The sequence below is a fragment of the Octodon degus genome, unplaced genomic scaffold (assembly GCF_000260255.1).
Source record: "Octodon degus isolate 3935 unplaced genomic scaffold, OctDeg1.0 scaffold00254, whole genome shotgun sequence".
Taxonomy (NCBI): Eukaryota; Metazoa; Chordata; class Mammalia; order Rodentia; family Octodontidae; genus Octodon; species Octodon degus.
In genome coordinates, this window is record NW_004524830.1 from 282082 (window position 1) to 306568 (window position 24487).

General features: G+C 44.6%; 1 protein-coding gene across 1 annotated transcript in view; it reads right to left on the reverse strand.

Annotated features, from left to right (window-relative positions):
• The window catches only part of Rab7a (RAB7A, member RAS oncogene family), a 92246-nt gene that overhangs the window by 63586 nt on the left and 4173 nt on the right, over window positions 1–24487 (reverse strand). The window lies entirely within an intron of this gene.

Below are 24487 nucleotides of genomic sequence, written 5' to 3' on the forward strand. Positions count from 1 at the left end.
AAAAAAAAAAAAATGTCTCATCTGCAGATTCATATTTGCATGCAAACTGCTCTTGAGGTTTAGCAGTATCAGCAACTGAAGCCAACCTTTTCAAATATTTAAGACTCTTCTGAGTTCAATGGCAATGGTTCCAAAGATAAGGAAAATAAACTACAAAGAGACCATACATGAAGAAGAATTGGTTCCCCATCTCTATGAGCACAATGCATTATTCTCTTAACTTGCTTCCAAATTTTTAAACTTACATCAGCCTTTCTGCCTGAACCAATAACAATGTTGCCAGACCAGAGCAAACAACTCAAAATTTTTTGGCTTCACTTTTTTTTACTCTTGCTCCCTTAAACAGCTTCCAAGGAAGACAGACATGCTCATTTTCTATTGAAGGGGTGTTCTCTATTACCCTGAGCTTCTCCTGTTGGTCTTGCCTACTCTAGGCATACTGTACCCCAATGGTCCAATCTGCTTTATACTTAAAATTAGTTGTCTTCCATACACCCCACATCTAGGCGTCAGTTTTTGTAGAACTATTGGAGCCACAAGAACAGCAAGGCTGCGTGAAATTGGCCACAGGGGTCTCAGATATCTTGTCTGTCTGAGCACCAAACTGAGCATACATAGCATTTTTAAAAAATTATTTATTGTATTTTAGGACAGGGTCCACAAGGTCTCACTATACAGATCAGACTGATCAGACTCGTAGTGATTCTCCTGTTTTCAGCCTCCCAAGTGCTGGGATTACAGGCGCACGCCATGGGAACTGGGCTGGCAAGGCACACCAGGGATCAAACCCCAGCTGCTGCACTCTGCCTAAGCAGGAACTTTAGTCCACTGAGCTATCTGGCCAGCCCCATCCACAGCATATTATTGAGAAGCTTAGAAAGTACCAATCACTGACAAAGGGCAATGTACAAGAAGCCCTCTAAATCACAAAATCCTGACCAGTCACATACTGTAGTTATCCTAAAACTTTAAGGTACACAATGTTTCCTCCTCTGGTCTCTTAAGACAGTTCTGAGAAAACAGAATTGTTTTGTCCTGACAGCTTGCTGCCAAGTGAACATCCTCTTGTGTTCCCTGAAAACTATCATGAATCATACTGCAGTACATGCCTATAATCACAGCACTCGGGAGGCTGAGGCAGGAGGATCACTCAGTTTGAGACCAGTCTGGGCTACCAAGTGATTTCAAGGCCAGCCTGAACTGCACAGAGAGACCCTGTCTCAAAAAGACCCCCCCAAAGAGAAACAATATTTGAGTTATTTAGGACTCCGCTCTGGCCATCACTGGATTTCCATAAGGACTATACTCTTACTCTGGGCAGAGCCACAATCCCCTACAACAGTGAACCTTCTCAAGTTTCTAAGCATTGGGGCCGGGGAGATGGCTCAGTGGAATAAGCACTTCCCTGCAAGCGCAAGGGCCTGAGTTCAATCCCTGATTCCGCGGGGAAAAAAAAAAAGTTTCTGAGTATGAGCTGACCTTCCATTTATTAGGTCTTCTTCAATTTATTCCAGGAAGGTTCTGACTCCAGACAGAGGCCCAGACTAGAGCACATCATGGTCATCCAAGGATCAACATAGATAGGCTAGGAGGACCACAGTCTGCAAACTGGACCACATTTCAACCCCAAGAACCTCAAAACCTGGAGTTCCATTCTCTGGACAGGACAACATGAAGAACAGATCCAGGAAGCTATGCTAGGCCCTAAATGCAATGAAGTCAGGACCACATACTATACTGAGTACTAATCTATACAGGAAACTAAGTAGGCAACCACCACTACCACGACAAAGCTCTTGATTCGAGCAGGCTACGCCAACCTCTGCCCTTCCCCATACCCCCACATTTTAAAAATTTATTTATTTATTTATTTATTTATTTTGCTCCGAATGCCTTCAGGGCAGCTTTGGCTGGCTTCAGTTGTGGGGATCGAACACCAGCAACCTAAGCCTGACTGCTTTGTTGAAGCAGCCACTTAAAGAACTGAGCTAAGGGGCAGGCCCCCTCCCACATTTTACCATCCACTTCCTACCACCCAGATAGGAACAGACAGCTGCCCTTATCAGTTTCTCACCTGAGGACCATATGCAAGGGCAACAGGCAGCTAAAAAGCCATTGTACCTGACATCCCCAAGCAGTGCACATACAAGACCCCTACTCCTAGCAGGCCACGGTGAGAAACTATACAGCATCAGGATCCTGTGTGGTGTACCCTCTCTGAGGGAGAAGCCAAAGTAGCAGGGGCGGCCAGGAGGCCTACTGCCAATATTCTAAAGCACATGCTACTGCCAACTACCAGGAAGACTTCCAAGACCCCAGTGACACAGCGGAGAACTGAGGCAGACACATAAACCAAGCAGGCAGGTTGTGTGCTTTAATTCGCTGAGCTATTTGGCCGGCCCAGAGACCTTCTTTTTTATAAAAATACATGTATCTCAACACTTAGGAGGCTGAGCCAGGAGAACTGCAGTGAGTTTGAGGCCAGCATGGGCTGCACAGTAAACTCAAGGCCAGGCTAAACTACATATCGACTCTGTCTCAAAAGACAAAACAAAACACAACAAAGTTACATATATATAAAACAGGTTAGTGATGGAGCTCAGTGTAGAATTCTTGGGTTCAATTCTAGTACTGCTGGGCTGGTGAGATGGCTCAGTGGTCTAAAGCACCTAAAGAACAAGCTAAGCTAAGCTAAGCAAAGCACAGGGACCGCGGTTCAATTCCCCAGCACCACATGCCAGTCAGTCCCGCTCCCTGGTGGGCTGAGCTGGCCACACACAAAAAAAAAATTAAATAAATAAATAAACAAATAAATAAAATTAAAAAAAAAATTCTAGTACTGCTAAAAAAGATAATTTGTGAGTGGAAGACAGACATGGAAAATGCACTTCAATTGATAGCAATATGTTATGCCAGAAGGCATTGTAGCATGCGCTTGTAATCCCAGCACTGGGAAGGCTGAGGCAGAAGGACTGCCACAAATCTGAGGCCAGCCTGGGCTACAAAATGAATTCAAAGCCAGCTTAAACTGCATAGGGAAACCCTATTTCAAAAAGACAATACAGAAAAAAATAAAGGTACTGTAAATATAGTCAAACACTTTCATGACAGAGATTAAGTTTTAGGAAATGTCCCATTATACAACTTCTTTGTGCAAAGACCATCAGGCATATTTACACAAACTAAGGTTGGCTACACAGTCACCAGGCAATATGCTCTTCTAAGATCACTGTTAGAAATGTAGCCTGTTATTGACAACATCATGACACAACATAGGACTACACGGGGTCCTACAGGATCCACATCCCTCCTGTGGAGAAGCAGAACTGAAGTACTATATCGTAATTCTCTGCTCTGTTATTCATATTCATTCTCCCTCCCTCCCTCTCATCCCTGTCTCAGGACTCTCATTTTGTTCAGAGACTGTATCCAGATCTCCTTTAGCTTTGGCTGTGCTTTCCTTTAGTTCTTTGATCATATTTCCTCACAGATGTAAAACTTGCCCAAGTGGACCACATTCTTCTGTTGTATGATGTCAAACTTCTGGGGGGTAATGGATGCTCTGAGTTGGACACAGCACTCTGGAAATCTGGTCTCCCCCTTTTCTGAGCACGCATTACTGGTTGTTGCAGCTCAGAACACCAGCTCATAGGGGACAAACAACCTCTCTTTCACAGAGCTCTTGGGGTTGTTGTGTTGTAAAACAGGCTACAAAATGTACAACATACTACAAAGTCTACAAAGTCCCAAAAAAGTCCACATCAACACTTTCCAGCTTAATCTGGCAGAAAGACTAATCTTTACACCCATTTTGCCTTTTTGCCAATCTCTTTCCCAGTCTGGAGAGCTAAAGCTGTTAAGATGTCAGGACCTTGACTAAATCACTCAATTCCACTAATTCTCTCAGCACAAAATGCCAGGTCTGTGTGTGCCCAGAAGATAAATGATCATGACCCTTTTCCTAACTTCCTTAAATGTCTTATAAGCACACAAGACTACTACAGGAAAGGAATCTGAAAAGTGATGGAAGCAAATCATCTAGAATTAAAGCCGACTCAATCCACCAAACTAGTAGAGCCTTGGTGTAGGCAATGTTGAAAAAAGCCAAGAGAAATGTAGCGTAAGAGGTGGCTAAGAAGTCAGGCACAGCAACATATGCCTGTATCTGAGCACTCTGGGAAAGGAAGACAGACAGGAGGACTGAAAATTCAAGCTCAGCCTTGGCAATTTAGTCACTTAGCAAAGTTACTATCTCAATATAAAATTACAGGGTTGAGTCTGCAAGTAATTCAAGGGTAGAGCATTTGCCTAGATGCAAAAAGCCCTGTGTTCAATCCCCAATAAAATACACATGGACAGAGCATGGAAGGAAGAGATACAAAGCTTACATTATGGGATTTTTGGTGTTGTTACTTATTTTGTTTTTAAATTTTCCTATACTAGACATTGCCCAGGCTGGGCTCAAACTTGCAATTCTCCCCGTCTCAGCCTCCAAAGTAGTTGGGATTATAGGAATATACCACCACACCTGGCACAGTTTTTTTATTCTAGAAATAAAGGCTGGGTAGACAACTCAACTGCATACGCAACTGCCTCGCAAACACAAGGTCCTAAATTTAATCCCTGGTACAAAAAAAAAGTAACTATCCTAGAAACTCCCCACTGCTTAGAAGCTGCAGGTGGGGTTAATACTTAGAAGCTTCAGGGGCCGGGAAGATGGCTCAGTAGAGTAAGCGCTTGCAATGGCCTGAGTTCAATCCCCAGTTCTGCCAAAAACAAAAAACAAAACCCACCTAATTCTGTGCTCAGCACACAACAGAATTTTTAATGTTTTACTATTTAATTTCCTTTATTAGAAACACATGTGAGGGCCGGAGAGATGGCGCTGTGGAATAAGTGCTTCCCTGGCAAGCACAAGGGCCTGAGTTCAATCCCCAGTTCCACCAAAAAAAAAAAAAAAAAAAAAAAAAAAAAAAAAAAAAAAATGAGCGTGTAACCACTGCTCTCCACAGAGAAAGTACAGCAGATATCTTCTCTAATCTTGGTCTTTAAAAAAATAAATAAATAAAAAGTAAGATTTCTTGAGCAACTAGTTTTTTTTTTTTTTTTTTGCGGAACCGGGGATTGAACTCAGACACTTGGGCTTGCCAGGCAAGCGCTCATTCTACTGAGCCATCTCACGGGCCCCACAACTAGTTTCTATCAGCAAGGTAAACTAGAATTTAGCAAGGCTGCTGAGATTAATATTGTAACTTCAATTCTCACTAATCAACTTGTGCCAATGTCAACACTGGCAAGCAGCACAAGGGGTGCTGGCACACAGTGACTCACTCCCCCTCTTCCCCTTGGGTCCAAAGCAGGCTTCACCTCCCAGCTTCTTGTAAGCTCCTGCACTATGCTGTGCTGGGTTAGCTGTAATGCCTCAACCAGAATAGTCTTCCTCTGACATCATCTTCTTGTTCCCTCTTCTAAGTATCCAACATAAGCAGATCATCATGAAAAAAATGCTTTAGCTTTATTGTGAAAACTTAGCGTAGTACTTTCTTTCTATCAAATCACAGCCCCTCCCATCCAGGCACCCAAAAGATAACACAGTAGAAAGTGCCAAGTCCCTAAAGGCCACCTGAGCAGCCCCAGCTCTCCCCTTGCCACTGTCACTGCCAGACAATGACTGCCTGCTGGTGGCACACAGTGACCTCAATTACTTAGAAAAAGCTGAGACCGGAAAACTGCAAATTCAAGGCCATCCTAGGTAATTTACACTCTTCATCAAAACAAGAGCTGGAGGGGCCAGGGAAATACCTCAGTAAAATAAGCACCTGCCTGGCAAGCACAGGGTCCTGAATTCAAATCCTGGTGCCACCAAAAAAAAAAAAAAAAAAAAAAAAAAAAACAACAACAAGAGCTGGAGATGTAGTTCAGTGGTACAGCACCTGCCTGGCTCCCAGGCACTCTAAGCTAAATCCTCAGTCCTGCCAAAAACAAACACACGCTGACACTACTAGCCTAGAGAGCTGGATGCCAGATCCTGTCACATTTCCACAGGTGAATGACAGCAGGTCCATTTCTCCCCCACACATATACCCCATTAAAAAAGCAAAAGCAGCTGGCATGGTGATGCATACCTCCCAGCACTTAGGAGGGTGGGGCACAGGGTTACCATGAGTTCAAGGCCACCTTGCACCACACAGTGAGACCCTGTCTCAAACAAAACAAAATGCTGGGGGGGATACACTCCAATACACCCAAAATACAGATTTTGGGTACAGTACACTTACACGCACCATACTGAACATTTTAATATGTATATATTAATGTGTCTGTGTGGGAGGAATTGGGGATTGAACTCAAGGCTTCGAGCATGGCAGGCAAGTTCTCTTATCACTAAACTAATACCCAGGTATTTAAAAAAAAAACAGGTATTTTGGGGCCAGGGAGATGGCTCAGCAGAACAAGTGCTTGCCTGGCAATCTCAAGGCCTGAGTTCAATCCCCGGTTCCACCAAAAAAAAAAAAAGTATTTTTTTGAAGCTGGGTGTGGTGGTGCATGACTATAATCCCAGCACTCAGGAGGCTCAGGCAGAGGGTCACCAGGAATTCAATTAAGGCCAGCCTGCACAAAGCTAATGTGAACTACAAAACAGGGTCCTGCCTCAAAAAAAAAAAAAAAAAGCCCTTTCTCTTAAAACTCTGAGATAGGGTCACACTAAGCTGACCAAACTAGCCTAGACTGCCTCCTGGACAGCTACGACTGCAAATGTGTACCATCATGCACCACAACATATACACGGTTGGTTAAATGTAAGACCGAGACCAAGCCATGCTCTCCTTTTGTTTCTTAACCTAGAAACTGTTTTTGTAGGTCAAAACACAGCAATGACACAGGGATCCACTGTCTTACTAGTACAGACTGAGATGGAACAGATTTTTCAAGATTTCCTTTTGTACAACTAGGCCTATCAAAATACCACTATTCACCCATAAAATAAAACCAGTCCAAAGCCTGCTTTCCAATTTTAACTTTCAGCTTTTTGAGAGCATATGTGTGGGAGAGGAGCTAGGGGGTACATTCCTGTAGTCTCAACACTCTGGAAAATGGAGGCAGGAAGGTTTCAAATTTAAGACCAGCCTGGGCATCCTGTGCTCATGCTCTTGTAGGTGGCTCTTCAATATCCATCTGCTGCAAGACAAGTTTCTCCAGGGCAGACTGCCTCGCTCCTGGGCCCAATACTCAGCACAGTGTACCCAAGAGCATTTTCCTGTTGGCTTCATGCCCTCCCCTCCTTGATCCCAAGGGGTAGAGCTGGGTGTTGATTCCTGTGCAGCAGTGGGAAACCAAAAACACTTCTCAGCTGAGGCCAAGCACTGTTTGTACTGGTGAGGTTACTCAGGAACCATCTACGTACAGCACCTGGCAGAGTGGGGACCACCTGACACATCCTCAGGAAAGGACTCTATCAGAGAGACAGTGAGTTGTGTGGCTATAACTTCAGTGCCCAGAACTGCAAGCCAGAGTCATTTGGCAGTGGCAGCTGGAGATGTGACAAGCATAGTAGAACAGCTTGCAGAAATGATTATCTACACCTTCCAGTGTTGGGGACCAAGCTATGTGACAGATTATGGGGGCCTTGGTGACTTAGGCCACCTCCCCAGCCTCAGAGGTCAGACGTAAATGTGACCTGGCTTCAGGAATCAGGTGGTGTAAGGAAGCAGCCTGCCCCTTGCCTATGGGCAGAAAGCTAATAACCTGGGCCCCAAAGAAAAGAGAGCATCTGCTGCTGCAGAAGCTGTCAAAATACAGGCATTTTGGTTTAAAGAAAATTTGATTCCTCATTAACTTAATCCTTAGCCACTTTTTTTTTTTTTTTTTTTTTGGGGGGGAGGTATTTAGTAGAGGGTCTCTACACAGATCAGACTCGTAGTGATCCTCCTGTTTTCAGCCTCCCAAGCATTGGGATTACCGGCATGCACCACCACATCTGGACCACTCATTTCCTATAGTTGCTGTGCCATGCAACTGGAAACACTCCACCACTGGTCTTCTTGCTGGCCAAAGAGGCCAGCCAACCTCAGAGACAGCATGGTCAGTCCACTAGAGGGGAACTTCTTTCAATTCCCCCTTGTAACCTGAAATTTGTCTTTGTCTTTGATTATTTCTTGTTATCATTTCTACAGGTATCCAAGGGTCTGATCAAAAGATGTCAAAAAGCAAGGACCTGACTGAGCCAGTATACTTTCTTTGTGTCTAAAGGCAACCTTTGCTCCTAACTCAGACCAGTAGTGTTCCTTAAAAAGCTCTGAAGAGGGGCTGGCGAGATGGCTCAGTAGAAAAAGCACTTGCCTGGCAAGCGCAAGGGCCTGAGTTCAATCCCTAGTTCCACAAAAAAAAAAAAAAAAAAAAAAAGCTCTGACGATACAAACTGACCCAGTGGTTTATTCTACTTACAAAAATTAACTTTTTAAATATATTAAAATTTATAGCAAAGCAGTAAAAAAATTTTTCAACATATGCAATGCCTGGAATATTTATCTTTATGCTATTTTCCATTACAACTTCCCACTAGAAGTGGTTAAATAGGGCTGGCGAGATAGCTCAGTAGAATAAGCACTTGCTTGGCAAGTGCAAGGTCCTGAGTTCAATCCCTGGTATTGCAAAAAAAAAAAAAAAAGTTGCTAAATAAAAATTGCATGTCTTGAGCCAGAGAGATAGCTCAGTAGTCGATGCACCTGCCTGGCAAGTGCCAAACAGCTGGGTTTGGTACCAGGACCACATGCTGTGCTGGCCCCTGGGGCTGAGCTGGGCATGGTGATGCACGCCTATAATCCCAGTATTGGGGAGGCTGAGACAAGAGGATCACCACGAGCCTGAGCTGTCATCCCAGCATTAGGGAGGCTGAGACAAGAGGATCCCACGAGCCTGAGCTGCATAGAGAGCCAAAAAAAAAGTGTAAAAATTACATGTCTTATTTTTGAGGTGCTGGAGATAGAACCAGGCCTTGCTTGTGTTGGGCAAGTGCACACCATTGAGCAGCCAAAGAACAATCCATTTAGTCTGCAAGTTTGAGTGGTTGTGTATGCTCAAACCAAATAAGAAAGCCAGAAGATAGTGAATGCCTGGAAGCTTCAGAAACACAGATTAAGCCTAACATTTGCTTTCCTACACCCCTTTAAGCCAATTCTCTATGGACAAGAAGATTTACTGCTCCACCATGCCTAGGGCTCCTCGGAAATAGGAACCAAGTTTTTTATCATTCACAGCTAACCCCTTGCATAAGGCCTGGGACATAGCAGGTAGTCAATAAAACCAAATGACCAAACATTTTACAGCATTTGTCCCACTTATACTGAGAGAAAAGTTTATTTCTTCACTCTTCTGGGCAATTTAGAAAAGGCTTCCTTTAACTTTCTTTCACTGGCAAGGTGGTACAGACCTGTAACCCCAGCCCGTGGGGAGACTGAGGCAAAGACTACAAATCCAAGGCCAGCCTAGGGTTGAGTTTTATATAGGGTAAACTGAGCTACATAAATTTTGATCTAAATACACAACTTTTTTTTTTTCCAGTACAAGGGATTGAACTCAGGATGTTTTATCACTGAGCTACCTCATAATTCCTTCTTATTTTTAATTTTGAGAGAATCTTACTAAATCACCGGGCTGACCTCAAACTTGCTTCTCTCCTGCTCCAGCCTTCAGATTAGCTGGGTTTACAGTTGTGTACCGCTGCAAGTTAAGATTAGGGTGTAATCCTACCAAAAACTGGCTGGGAGAGTAGGTGTGACCTGTTAACTACAGACTCCAGACACACACATAACGTTTCCCAAAGCCCTGCACCTGGACTTCTCTGGAGAACTTGAGCAGATTTTCCATAGGATGGTCAAGACCTGATCTAAACATGAAGTGTGGGATCCCAGCAGGACGCGCAGGATCAGATGTACATGTTCCCGAAGGTTTCCTGGAGACGGACAGTATAAAAAAAAGGTAGGGCTAGGGAGATGGCTCAGTAGAATAAGTGCTTCCCTGGCAAGCACAAGGCTCTGAGTTCAATCCCCCAGTTCCGCAAAAAAAAAAAAAAAAAAAAAAAAGAAGAAGAAGCAGCAGCAGCAGCAGCAGCAAAGTTAAGGCTGGAGAGATAGCTCTGTGGTCTAAGCACCTGCCTGGCAAGCACAAAGACCCAGGTTCAATCCCCGGTACCTCATGCCATACTGGCCCAGAAACTGGGCATGGTGGCACACACCTGTAATCCCAGTGCTGGGAAGGCTGAGACAGAAGGATCACTACAATCTGAAGTGCATAGTGAGACCCTGTACCAAATAAGTAAAGAAAGAAAGGTAGCCATAAGGTTCTGGTGCTATCAAACTCTCCACAGTAGCCCATGCTGATTACCAAATGCATGTACTTTTTTAATCTTTGCTTTTGCCCCCCTCTTCCTATTAATTCAGTCAAAATTTGCTCTACAGAGCCAGTTTCTCTCCCTCTTCACTTTTACTTTCTCAAATAAAATTTGCCACTGCTTTTTGCTCATTTCCACCAATTCTCTGCTATGAGTTGGGAAGAACTGGAATCCAACTCCAGAAGGAGAGGTAAGCAATCCAGAGCTCAGTAACTTCTAGCTGACAAGCCAGTATTTAGAAGCAAGCTACTGATAAAAGTGGACCTCGGCGGATTTCTTGATATCTGAGTTTGCCAGCCAAAATGACCAGAGGATCAGGAGAGAAACAGACCACATATCATCAGAAGCAAACATAAGGATTAGATGTGGTGGTGCACAATCCAGTAATTACAGCACTTTGGAGGCTGGAGCAGGAGGATCACCAGGAGCTTAAGGCCAGCCTAGGCCACACAGTGAAATGAGGGAGAAGGAATGACATACAACAGCAGTAAGCATGCATTTAAGCCCAGCTTCCGCAGTGCTATGCAAAATGGAAAGCAGAAGAAAGTAAGGCAATGGAACAGCTCCAGAGACCAAGAATAAAACATAAGAGTTGACAAAAGATGCACATGGGGGGGAAATTATGATAAAATAATTTAGAGTCAGTGAGGAAAGGATAACACAATAAAAGAACAGGACAGCAATACATCAGAAAAGAGACCCTGATGTTATACAGAGGAGCTCTAAACAGGCTAAGTCCTAAAAAAAAAAAAAAAAACTGAACCTGGAGGTGGGGTAGGACTAAAATAACACCTGGAAAACAAAACTAATTGACAGATGTGACAGGAGAGAAACAAACCAGGAACAATATATAGAACATGAGGAAGATCATAATTCTTGTCATATAAAAAGCTTATGGTTGGGGGCCGGGGAGATGGCTCAGTGGAGTAAGTGCTTCCCTGGCAAGCACAGAGGCCTGAGTTCAACCCCCGGTTCCGCAAAAAAAAAAAAAAAAAAAAAGCTTATGGCTATGTGTGATGACCTATAATCCCAGCACTCAGGAGGCTGAGGAAGGAGGATTAGTAGGTCAAAACTAGCCTGGGCCACTCTATGAGACCCTGTCTCCCGAAACATGAACAGAATGGAACGGAAAGGTTTATAAATGGGAGGGGCACTCAAGAGCCAATCCACTCGCAAGCACAAGGGCCTGAGTTCAATCCCTGGTTCAAGAAGATGAAGATGGAAGAAAGAAAGAAAGAAAGAAAGAAAGAAAGAAAGAAAGAAAGAAAGAAAGAAAGAAAGAAAACGACGACGACGACGACGAAGAAACCAGCATCTATCTTTTCTTTTTCTTTCTTTCTTTTTTTTTTTTTCAGTACCAGGGATCAAACTCAGGATCTTGCGCTTGCCAGGTAGGTGCTTATGCCATTAAGCTGTCTCCCAGCCCTAGTACCTATCTATTCTGCAGTACTGAGACAAGAGATTACAGTGTGGCAAAACTGTTTGGGGTAGTAGGTGTGACCCGTTAATTACAAAATCCCAGATATATCTGCAGAACAATTCTCAAAACCCCGCATGCAGACTTTTGGCAAAAACTCACAGCTTTTTGATAGGGTTCCTAGACCTGACAGCCTGAAGAGTGGGTGAGACAACAGAACAGGCACCACTGAGTTTCTGCCTGTGTCTTCTCTTGCATGAGTGCCCCATCCTCACTATGTAGGTGTGCTTCTTTTCCTACTTTTATTTGGCAAAACTCAATCTGCAGAGCCTTTTTCCTACTTCTAATAAAGCTTTGCTACCATTTGTGCTTATCTTAACCAATTCTTTGCTAAGGACAGAAAGAACCTAGAATCTACCTCCAGGAGACTCCACCATCCCAAAACTCAGTACTGGGGACTGTATCCAGAAACATGTACTAAGCTACACTCCCAGCTCTTTTTAAAATTTTTTATTTTAGGGCTGTCCAGATAGTTCACCTGCTTTGGCAGAGTGCAGCAGCTGGGGTTTGATCCCTGGCATGCCATGCCGGCCCCGCCCCCGGGGTATGCTGAGACAGTAACTGAGACTGGGTGTGGTAGCATTTGGCTGTAATCCCAGCACTTAGGAGGCAAAAAACAGGAGAATCATTATGAGTCCACTCTATGTAGTGAGACCTGAGACCCTGTACACCCTGTAGACCCTGCCCTAAAATTAAAAAAAAAAAAAAAATCTTTATTTTAAATCATCATTTGGTCCTACTAAATTGCTAAATTACACAGAGTGAGCTCATTTTCTGGCCTCAGCAGAGTGCTGATAGTACATGGTGTACCATCATGCCTAGTTTCCAAATTGTAAATGAGTCAACAAACTATCCCTATTCATAAAGTAGCTAAGATTAAAAATAACTGACAACTGACACCTATATAAATGTAATCCTCAGGGGAAAGGAAAGAAGGGGAAAGTATTTAGAGAAAGAGAGAGACAGAGAGAGGAGAGAGGGGGAGAGGGAGAGGGAGGCTAAAAGAGAGGGGAGGAGTAGGGGAGGAGAAAGGGCCAGCGAGATAGCTCAATGGATCCAGCACCTGCTTAGACAAAGTAAGCCTGTAATCCCAGCACTGGGGGGTATGTTGAAAACAGGAGGATCACTTGAGCTATGAACTGAGACCTTGTACCAAATACATTAAAAAAAGGAAAACATGGAAACGAAGATTTTGTAAATAAGTAATGGAGATGGGATTGAAGGGAGGTAGGGAAATAGAAAAAAGTTGTATCATGTACAGGTACAAATTCTCTATGATGAATGCTCTCTTTATATTATGTAACAATAAAACCTAATTAAAAATAAATAAACATAATTCTCAAACTGCAATTGTTAAGTACATCACTTTGGCAAAGGATGTAAGGCAAGGAAAACCCAGATACGGGGGACTGAAGCCAGGGCCTTCACACTAAAACTGGTGCTGGGTGTTTTGTTTTTTTTTTTTTTTTTTTTTTTTTTGGCAGAACTGGGGATTGAACTCAGGCCCTTGTGCTTGCCAGGGAAGCACTTATTCTACTGAGCCATCTCCCTGGCCCCAGTGCTGGGTGTTTTGGCACATGCCTGTAACCTCAGCACAGCCAAGTGTTCAAGGCTATCCCGGGCTACAGTGCATTCAAGGCCAGCCTGGACTACAAAGCAAGACCCCATCTTTAATTTTTTAAAAAAGGACTTCTATCTTGCTACTGTAATTTAGAAACATGGGCCTGACAGTCAACAATGAGGTTATCCTTCCCTCTCCTAAGAAATGCATGAGGGGGCCTGCCCCATAGCTCAGTTCTTTAAGTGGCTGCTTCAACAAAGCAGTCAGGCTCAGGTTGCTGTGGTTTGATCCCCACAACTCCAGCCAGCCAAACCTGCCCTGAAGGCATTCGGAGCAAAAAAAAAAAAAAAGAAAAGAAAAGAAAGAAAGAAATGCATGAAAAGCTTCACACAGGAGTCCTTAAACTTCTGAGGTGTCATCTTGTTTGTTACTAGGTTAATGTAAAAGCCAAAGGGGCTGGCGAGATGGCTCAGTGGTCTAAAGCACCTACTTGGAACAAGCTTGGCAGAGCACAAGGACCACAGTTCAATCCCCCAACACCACATGCCAGCCAGCCCCGCCCCCTGGTGGGCTGAGCTGGCCACACACACACACACACACAAAATAAATAAATAAATAAATAAATGTTTAAAAAAAAAAAAGTAAAAGCCAAAGCCTCTGACCAAGAGCCAGGAAATGTCAACACTCACAAGGATCTAAGGGTAGCTAATGCCTCCTTTTTCACAAGTGAAGGTGGAATCTCAAGAGTATAGTGATTCACTGGTCTCACGGTGGTCCCTGGGAGAAAAATGGCAAGAGAGGACTTAAGAAAATAAAGACGAGATATAACAGCTAAGATCAGGTGGCAGTCCATGCCTGATTGGCAAAGGACTCCCAGAACAGTAAGATCATTCATACGTTTGCAAAACCTGTGTCACGTGACACAAGTCTGTCCCGTGACTAGTTACTGACATTAAGCAGGTAGGATGATTTTCTCAGGACTGAAGTAGCTTGACTGCTTTAGGCACTGAGCTCTAGTCCTGCTTTCACACTTTTGACCAATTTCCAGCTTCAGAGACAGCCAAATAGCTTAGTGGACTAAAGCGCCTGCTTAAGCAGAGCACATTGCTGGGGTTTGATCCCCCGGCTTGCTGTGCTGGCTCCATCCCCAGGGTGCGCTCAGACTGTGATTGAGACTGGGCATGGTGGCACATGCCTGTAATCCCAGCACTTGGGAGGCTGGAATAAAAGAGAATCACAATGAGTCTGATTTACATAGTGAGACCCTATAGACCTTGTAATAAATACTTTCTTTTTTTAATTTTTTCCAGCTTCAGCAGCTCCCATAATCACCTAGCTCCAGACCCCACTGATGAGTTCAGACAATTCAGGGAGTTCATGGGTGCTGCTTTTTCAACCAGGAATCACAACAGATATGTTTGTACCTACCAAAAATCACATGAGTCCCATCTTTTAGTTATCTCTGTTAAACAGCTCAGAATTTTTGTGGAGCTGGGGAACAATACAGCTTCTTCACCCTACACTTTAGCCCATTCCTCCTACACTATAAAACACATAGGTGATACTTAGTCATGATGTAATGTGTCCCAAGCCATGACAGTTCCAGAAAATATGAGATTGGTATGAACTGGTGAGGAGAAGCTGAGACAGGTGGATGTCAACAGATTAGTAAGAACTGGAGGGGCTGATGAGATGGCTCAGTGGTCTAAAGCACCTATTTAGAACAAGCTAAGCAAAGCAAAGCACACGGACCATGGTTCAATCCCCCAGCACTACAAGCCAGCCAGCCCCGCCCCCTGGTGGGCTGAGCTGGCCACACACAAAAGAAAGAAAGAAAGAAACAAACAAACAAACAAAGAAACAAACAAAGAAAGAAACAAACAAACAAACAAAGAAACAAACAAAGAAAGAAACAAAGAAAGAAAGAAACAAACAAACAAACAAAGAAACAAACAAAGAAAGAAACAAAGAAAGAAAGAAAGAAAGAAAGAAAGGAAGGCAGGCAGGCCAGGGAGATGGCTCAGTGGAATAAGTGCTTCCCTGGCAAGCACAAGAACCTGAGTTCAATCCCTGGTCCACCAAAAAAATAAAAATAAAAAAATAACTTTCCTGGCAAGCTCAAGGGCCTGAGTTCAATGACCAGTTCCACCAAAAGAAAAAGAAAAAAAAGAAAGAACTGGAGCCAAGACAGAGATAAATAGCCATAGAAAACAAGACCAAGGAGGTGAGAGGCAAAATGTGGCAGCGAAAAGGTAAGCAAAGTAATCAGGGTAGCCTGGGATCTGTGTAAGAAAAGGATACAAGTGGTGTGGGGCCTGAGCCAAGGTTTAAAGATAGAAGCAGTAACCTGCAATGCATGCTACCCTGTACTTCAGGACTATCAGCCCAGGCTGGTGAGATGGCTCAGTGGTCTAAAGCACCTACTTAGAACAAGCTTAGCAAAGCACAGGTGACGGCGGTTCAATCCCCAGCACCACATGCCAGCCAGCCCTGCCCCCTGGTGGGCTGAGCTGCCCACACACACACACACACACACACACACACACATATAAATAAATAAATTTTTAAAAAAGGACTATCAGCCCATATGCAAGGCATGGGGGTGCTGTGCAGGGGGATGTGTTCTGGCCCAGGGACACTGAAAATGGGAACCAGCCAACTGTCCATGGGATGGATTCCAGCACTGAAAACACAGAAGACCCAGCTCACATGACTTCATACCTATTTATGCAAGGGGTATTTCAAGGCATGGGGATTGTGAAACTAACTGATCACTTAAAGGAAACAGATTTCTTAAGATAGGAAGGAGAAGATAAGTAAAAACAGTACAACATCCAGAAGTGAGCTCATTTTAGCATATACATCACTCACAGACTGGAACAGGAATCTACAATCAAGGGCTCCTTCCTCCCAATAGTTAGGAGAGCCAAGTCTGCTGCTGGTGCTGTTTCCCAAATAGCCCCACTCAGGGCCAGGCCCTGTGATGCACAGTGGGACACGCTTCTTAACCACTCTCATGGTGCGCGGGGCCAGAGAGATGGCTCAGTAGAGTAAGTGCTTGTCTGGCAAGCGCAAGGGTCTGAGTTCAATCCCCAGTTCCGCAAAAAAAAAAAAGACTAATCATGGTGTGTGACTCTTTGCAGCCCATGGGTGGCCAGCAGACCAGCAGCTAACTATAGGACCAGAGCCCCCAGCAGTTCTTTTGCTTTGAGCTAAGGAGGTCAATTATGGTCCACATGGCTGCGGCTCCTGCCACAGTAAAGAGTTAAGGTGGGTACAGACAGAGCCTCCAATAAGTTTGTGCTGGACCCCAGAGTGAGTAGGGAAAGCCAGCACTGCCCCAATCACTCAGGCTATCACTAGAGAAGAAAGCAGCTTGGTCTGTACATACTGTTGGGAAACTTGCCAACAGAAACCTTCACTTCACAGAAACACACAGGAACCCTAGCATCTCTACGAAAAACATGCAACAGTCAGTTAAAATGCAAAGTGTGCACAAGCAACACTATTCTTCTTGCCAATGTAAGGGCTACCCAGCCCCTGAAGACCTGGACCTGGAAGCAGCCTTGGCCCAACTACATGCTGGCTTCATGACAACAGCACAGTATGTCCTCACAGACTGGGCGTGGTGGCACACGCCTGTAATCCCAGCACTTGGGAGCCTGAAAACAGGAGGATCACTACAAGTCCGGTCTACATAGTGAGACCCTGTAGACCCTGTACTAAATATAAACAGTGTGTCCTCACAATCACTGCTGAGTTGGAACTGGTGAAGCCTAAACACACTAACACTGAGCTCTACGAATGGATGAGGCTTGTTCAACACACACTGTCCAGATAGGTCAGACTATTTAACATACACACTCTGGTGTCACATTCCCACAAAACACAAAGGCAGCTCTCACAAAGAAGCAAACTCGTTGGGAAGCAATTCCTGTACGGAGGACTCTGCCTCCTAGAACAGCCCCTAAAGTAGCATGACAACGTGATGCTGCCTATTGTTCCAAGCTTTCCTTCCTTCAGTACTGGGGATAGAACCCAGGGCCTCTCTCCTACATGCCAGGCAAGCACTACCACTAGGTCATGTCCTCAGGCCTCTTCTCAGCTTTCTAAACCTGAACACCAAGCCAAGAGTTGAGTCTTCAATGACAGATGAGGAGGATGTGCCTTGACACACAGAAAGGCAGACAGGTGGTAGCACAGCCGGTTATGTAAGGCATCACTGCAGCATCTCCAAGCCCTTGCTCTGGATGCTCAATAGGGCAGGCATTCCCCAGTAGACTGCCTGTGCGTCCACAGGAGCCCACACTGGCTGGCAGGCAAAGGAGGAAAACCAGAGCAGATGCTCTCTCCTCTTAGGCCCCAGCATCTCCTACTTAGCCCTGCAGTCAGGGCAAGGTCCAAGCACAACACCAGATCCTCAGCCTGGCCCCACTCTGAATTTGTGCCAAGTCATCTCTTCCAGAAGATGGAGGGCTTGCCATTCACCTAGACCATAGGGGCCACAATACAGCATTTCCAAAGAAACCATTACCCTGGTAAACATAAAACCCTGTGACAAGGCACAGAAGTGCCTATTCCCCACCTACCCAATCTGGGCCCTATACTATGATGGATGGTTCCCAAATCAGACACTTCAATCCCTGCACCTTTCATCTCCCCCTCATCCCCTCCAACAGTAATGGTTCTCCCACATCTCCCATCTGTCCACCTGGCCCCTCCCTACTCACTCCAGCTGTCCAACAACATTGGCATTTCTTTAAGCTATTTTTAGGTTTCTCATCTGCCCTGTTTTTCACAATTATTCCTGAACCTGCAGGGCTCTTATCTTCCATTCCTCACAGCTACCAGCAGTGTTTTCTTATAGTATACAATCAAAATCTGTCACATGAGCACAGAACACAAAGTTTAGCATTCATGAGAGCCATACATATTAGTCAGGGGCCTCATGTGCTACAAGGAGCAAACTACCCTGTAGTGAAAATGGTAAAACTATAAAACAAGTTTAGTGAATATTTCCAGAGCTTTTATAGAAAAAAGATTCATCCCTGCCCTCATGAGGATCAGAGGTGAGATGGGGCAAACTCATCTGATAATTATCTCACTCAAACTGAGGTTTGAAGCCTATGTTTAAAGCCCAAGATCAGGGCTGGGGAGATGGCTCAGTAGAATAAGCGCTTCCCTGGCAAGCGCAAGGGCCTGAGTTCAATCCCTGGTTCCTCAAAAAAATAAAATTAAAATAATAAAGCCCAAGATCAACCAGGCATGGTGATGCTGTCTGTAATCCCAGCACTCTGAGAGGCTGAAGCAGCAGAATCTCAAATTCCCTCTGACTCTGGGCAACTTAGTGAAACCCTGTCTCAAAATACAAAAATAATCAAGATCCAGAAAAGGATCAATAAATCAATCTGTGCAGTTCAAAAAAATAAAAATTAAAAAACAGGGCTGGGAATATAGTCCAGTGCAAAAGTAAATATATATGTAATACATTTATTAAATATTAACATGCATTAATATTTAATTATAGTCTTTTTGAGACAGGGTCTCACTATGCAGCTCAGGCTGGTCTTGAGCTCACAATGATCCTCCTGCCTCGGTCTCCCAGAGTGCTGGGATTATAGGCATGCACCACCACATCAGGCATGGTCCCAGTATTTAAAACAAACAAGCAAACACTAGTAGTAAGAGTACAAAAAAGGCAAAACAGACCCTTTTCTAGCAGGTGTATGAGGGAATCCGGTATTTTAAAGGCTCAAGCAACTAAAAGGTGACTAAAAGTACTGCTTACCTGGCTGGATTTACAGATGATAAAATTAAGTAACCCACAGGCATGTATGGAGGGCTGCTTGCTCCCTCCCCAGATTGTAGCCACCCTGTATTCCTATCCCTGACACAATGAAACAGCATCACAAAGTGTCCTCAAACCATGACACATCTTGCTTAAGGCTACTTTCTGCTCAGCCCTTCAAGGTCTCTCCACTCCAGATAAGGAAACAGGCTGCACACAGGGCCACAAAAAAAAAAGACAGGCTCCTACCAGAGTGGCAGAAATGAACAAGAAAAAAAGGGGAGCAAAACCAGGCATGATGGCACATGCCTGTAATCCCAGCACTCAGGCAAGGCTAAGGCAGGAGGATCACTGCAAATTCAAACCATCCCCACCCCCATCCCCACCCCCATCCCGGTCCCTGTCCCCCAGGGTGCACTGAGACAGCAATCGAGACTGGGTGTGGTGGCACGCTGCCCCTGTAATCTCAGCTCTTGGGAGGCTGTAAACAGGTGGATCAGTAGGAGTCCTCACTAGAATCTGATCTAGTAGTGAGACCCTGAACACCCTGTAGACCCTTCCCTAAAAATACAAAAAGAAAAAAAAAAAAACCAGTCTGGGCTACATAATGAGTTCAAGGACACCCTGAACCACATAGCGAGACTACCTTTAGAAAAAATAATAATAACAATAAGGAAGAGGCGCTGAACAAGAAAGGAAGCATTAGCAAGAATATGAGCTACTTGGAGCTTCCATGTATTACTAGCAAGAGTGTCACCTAGTGTAACGGTTGGAAACTAGCCTTATTCACTAAAGCAGAAGAGATACAATCCACGCTACCTCAGAATGTAACTACCTGCAGACAAGGCACTAAAAAAGGTCCTTAAAGTGGGCCCTTACTGCTCATCCACAGCCAACGAGACTTTAGAAGAGACCACTCTCTCCAGGAGCCTGACCTCCTTACTTACAGCTCCAGAACTGTAGGGAAAAAAATTAACTTCTACTCTGTAAGCCACCCTTAAGCCTTAACTTGTAAAGACAACCTCAGCAGATAGACACATGCCCTGTGCCAGTCCTCTTCGCCGTCACCCTGAATAGACTGAGAGGCTCTGCGAGAGGGGGCTGGATTGCAGGGCACTACTATGCTCACTAATGGACAAGCCATGGAAGTGGCTCAGCTGAAGGGTCTCTAGGGTGTACCTTGGGTGGGTGTTCTTTCTTCTTGTTTTTATTTTCTTCATCTCTAAAGGTCCTATGGCTTGAGGGCTGGAGCTCTCCCCTTTGCTCTTTGTCTTGGCCACCGCGAAGTGAGCAAAGTGAGCGGCTGGGCTCCCTACACCTTCCTCCAGGTTATCCTGCCATGAAGCCAGCCATACAATGAGCTCTCCAAAAACCATGAGCCAGGGGCCAGGAAGATAACTCAGTAGAATAAGCGCTTGCCTGGCAAGTGCAAGGGCCTGAGTTCAATCCCCGGTTCCACAAAAAAAAAAAAAAAAAAAAAAAAAAAATCTATGAGCCAAACACACCATTTCTTCCTTCACACTGGGTATGTCAGGCATTCTGGACCCACAACAGAAAACCCTTCGATACACATTCTAAAACTCAGGCTATTTATTTTTTTCTTCTTCTTTCTTTCCTTTTTTTTTTTTTTTTTTTTTTTTTTTTTTTTTTTTTTTTTGGGGGGGGGGTGTACTGGGAATTGAACTCAAAACCTTGTACTTGTGAGACAGGCGCCTGCTGAGCTATATCTCCAGCCCCAGGCTATGTAATTCTGAATACATTATGATTCCTGCAATACTAAAATCTTGCAATACTAAAAAGTAACAAAAGTGAAATTAAACCACTGTAACAACACAAACTCTCACAAACACCACCAAGTAAAGAAACTAGGTACAGAAAAATACATAGCATATGGCTTATTTATACTAAGTCTAGGTCAAAAATTAAGTCTAGTGTGTGAAATCAGCACATTATCCAGGGTAAGGAATGATAATGGTTCAAACACAAGGGGGCTACTAGGTTTATGAAAAATTTTCAGGGGCTATAGCTCAGTGGTAGAATGCTTGCCTATCATGCCTGAGGCAAGTGTGTATAAGTCCCATGAAAGCAAAAAGAATCAATGCTAGGAAAATGGTGATACAAATCTGTAACCCTAGCACTTGGGAGGCTGAGGCAGGAGGATCACTATGAGTTCAAGGCCAACCTCGGCTACACAGTGAGTTCAAGATCAGCCTGAACTACACAGTGAAATTTTGTCTCAAAAACGCCCCCGGGGCCGGGAGATGGCTCAGTGGAATAAGAGCTTCCCTAGCAAGCTTGCAAGGAGTTCAATTCCTGGTTCTGCCAAAAAAAAAAAAAAAAAAGAAAAAAGAAAGAAAGAAAAGAAAAGAAGACAGGTAGCTCTGTTTAGACAGAAGCAGGGACCAAGGTTCGAAAGCCTGCGTGCCATGCCGTGCTGGCCCCATACCCAGGGCACACTTAGACAGCGACTGAGACTGGGCATGGTGGTGCACACTCGTAATCTCAGTGCTTGGGAGGCTAAAAATAGGAGGATCACTATGAGTCCAATCAGTGTAGTAAGACCCTGTACTAAGTACAAGAGACAGAGAGAGAGGGACAGGGAGAGGGAGAGGGAGAGGGAGAGGGAAAGCTAGAGAGAGAGAGAATGAGTGAGCGAGCAAGTGCACGTTAGCACGCACACAGAGGTCAAAAGGGGTCAGGATAGGGCTGGCAAGATAGCTCAGTGAACTAAGTGGAGGGACCAGGGTATGATCCCCAGCACTACATGCTGTGCCAGCCCCACCCCCAGGCACAATGAGCTGGCCATCCAGACCAGGCATGGGATGGCACACACCTATAATCCCCATGCTGGGGCGGCTGAAAACAGGAGGACCACTACAAGTCTGAGCTCCATAGTGAGACCCTGTACCAAATACATAAGGGAGGACAGGGTCAAAAGTGAAAAGGCAGAGGTCAAAGGATCCATCCTCAACCCACTTCTCCATAGTCCAATACTCACACCCCTGGGGGAGGGGCACTCTATTTCACTAAAATAAAGATTAAAGTATATAGTCAAACGAAAAAAGCAGTTAACCAAAAATTAAAAGAAACAAAGCATTTAGAGGAAAAAAAAAAATTTTTAATGGAACCAGGGATTGAACTCAAGCCCTTGCGCTTGCCAGGCAAGCACTTATTCTACTGAGCCATCTCCCTGGCCCCTAGAGGAAAATATTGTGTAGCCAAGTTTCTACAACAGCTTAACAACCATCCCAAGAGGCACAGGTCTAAAGACACAAGAACAGTTAGTTCCAAGGGCTGGGGAGATAGCTCAGTAGAATAAGTGCTTGCCTGGCAAGCGCAAGGGCCTCAGTTCAATCCCTGGTTCTTCTGCAAAAAATAAAAAAAAAAAACAGCTCTCTACCTGGGGCTGCACTGATGAACCCAAGTTATTTCAGGGTCCCTAAGCCTATGGTGCTTGGACAACTGTCGGTAGACTGATCAGGTACTAGATATATATGTAAGAAGCACAATTTTTCATGAAGTCTATGCTAGGTATCTAAAAGATTCATTCACAATAGCTCTATTGTTATACACACTCAACTTCAAAATTTTATCAAGTAGAAATCAACTTTTAAACAATTACACTGACACATAAAGTAGAAACTGGTGATGGAAGGATCAGCCTTATGCAGTAATTCCTCCAGGGCCCCTGCAGTCAGACACTACTGCCCAGGGAGACAAGAATACCTCCCTTGCAAGGCCGAGAACGAGATCCTCCTGCACCCAAGCTAGCTGGCAGCTCAAAGAGCCACATAACCCTCTCCACTAGAAGCTGCAAGACTACATAACTCCTAGCACGACTACCTGGGTCCTCAGACATTCTCTGTGCCAACAGCTGCCAGTTCCAGGCTGAGGCGACAGGGAAAAGGACAACAGAATCAGGCAGGCTGAGCATTAGCAGTGGTGACATCACCTAAACAGAAAGCTCTGGGCAAGAGCAACTCAGCCTGATGAGCTTGCTGCGTCTTCCAGCAAATGAGCCGCTTGCCCAGCTGCCATCACCACTGGACCAACTCCCAGGCTTTCTTCCTCCCCCAAGGAGACATTTGCAAGTAGCTATTCTTAAATTTGTTTTTGTACTCACGGTCAAGTATGAAAACTGAAACCAGTCACAGAGACTCCTCTAAGAAGGCTGGAAAAAAAAAAAAAAAAAAAAGAAGGCTGTTCTGACTTCACCTACCAGATCACCTTTACCTTTCACTCACAGACTGCTGTCCCCCGTTCAAAAGCTGTGAAAATTTACATTTTAAAACATAAATGCAAATAAATAAACAAATCATAAATGCAAACTATTTTCCAATCTTTGGTGCCATATACGTACAAAAAGAGGGGGGAAAAAATCCAGGAAAGATGTGAGCACCAATAACTAACGCGGTAACACACCAGAAAATAAGTGTTTCTGCAGCAATGCACAGCCCTATTAGATGATATTCCTGGAGGCGCGTGACACAGGAAGAGGTGCCCAACCAGGGCAACATCTGGATGGCACAGCATTAGGAACAGCCAGGAGGCAGGAGAGCAGTCTACATGGACAACCTCAGACTCTTTAAGAACACTGTTTACCCTCCAACCAAGGAAGGACTCCTCCTTCCACCTACTTTCTGGGAAAACTCTGTCCACAGCTCCCAGCCAGCATGGGGCAAATCCACCTCTGCCTTGCATGTTGATTTATATGGACATTTATCACAGAGAGGACCAGGACAACTCCCACTCCTGAGGTCTAATTTTGCTCCTTTTGGGCCAGGGGAGATGGCTCAGTGGAAAAGTGCTTCCCTGGCAAGCCAAGGGTCTGAGTTCAATCCCTGGTTCTGCAAAAATAATAATAATAATAAATAAATTTGCTTCTTTTGTGCACTGAAAGGTTAATGCCAGAAGGGATGGCAGAGCACTCCTATAATCCCTCCTACCAGGGAAACTGAGACAGGAAGCCTGCAAGTTTGAGGTCAACCTAGCAAAACCCTGCCTCACCAGGTGTGGTGGCACATGCCTACAATCCAAGCACTCAGGAGGTTGAGTCAGGAGGTCATTGGAGAACAGCTTAAACTACAAAGTGAGCTCCAGGCCAGCCTCAACTACACAAGAGAACCTCTCTCAAAAAAAAAAAAAAAAAAAAAGAAAAAAAACTGCGTCGAAATAATTTTAGCTGACAGGTGCAAAACACCCATGTAATCCCACCACTCAGGAGGCTGAAGTCAAAGGCCAGCCCGAACAGTAAAACCCTGTTCCAAAAAG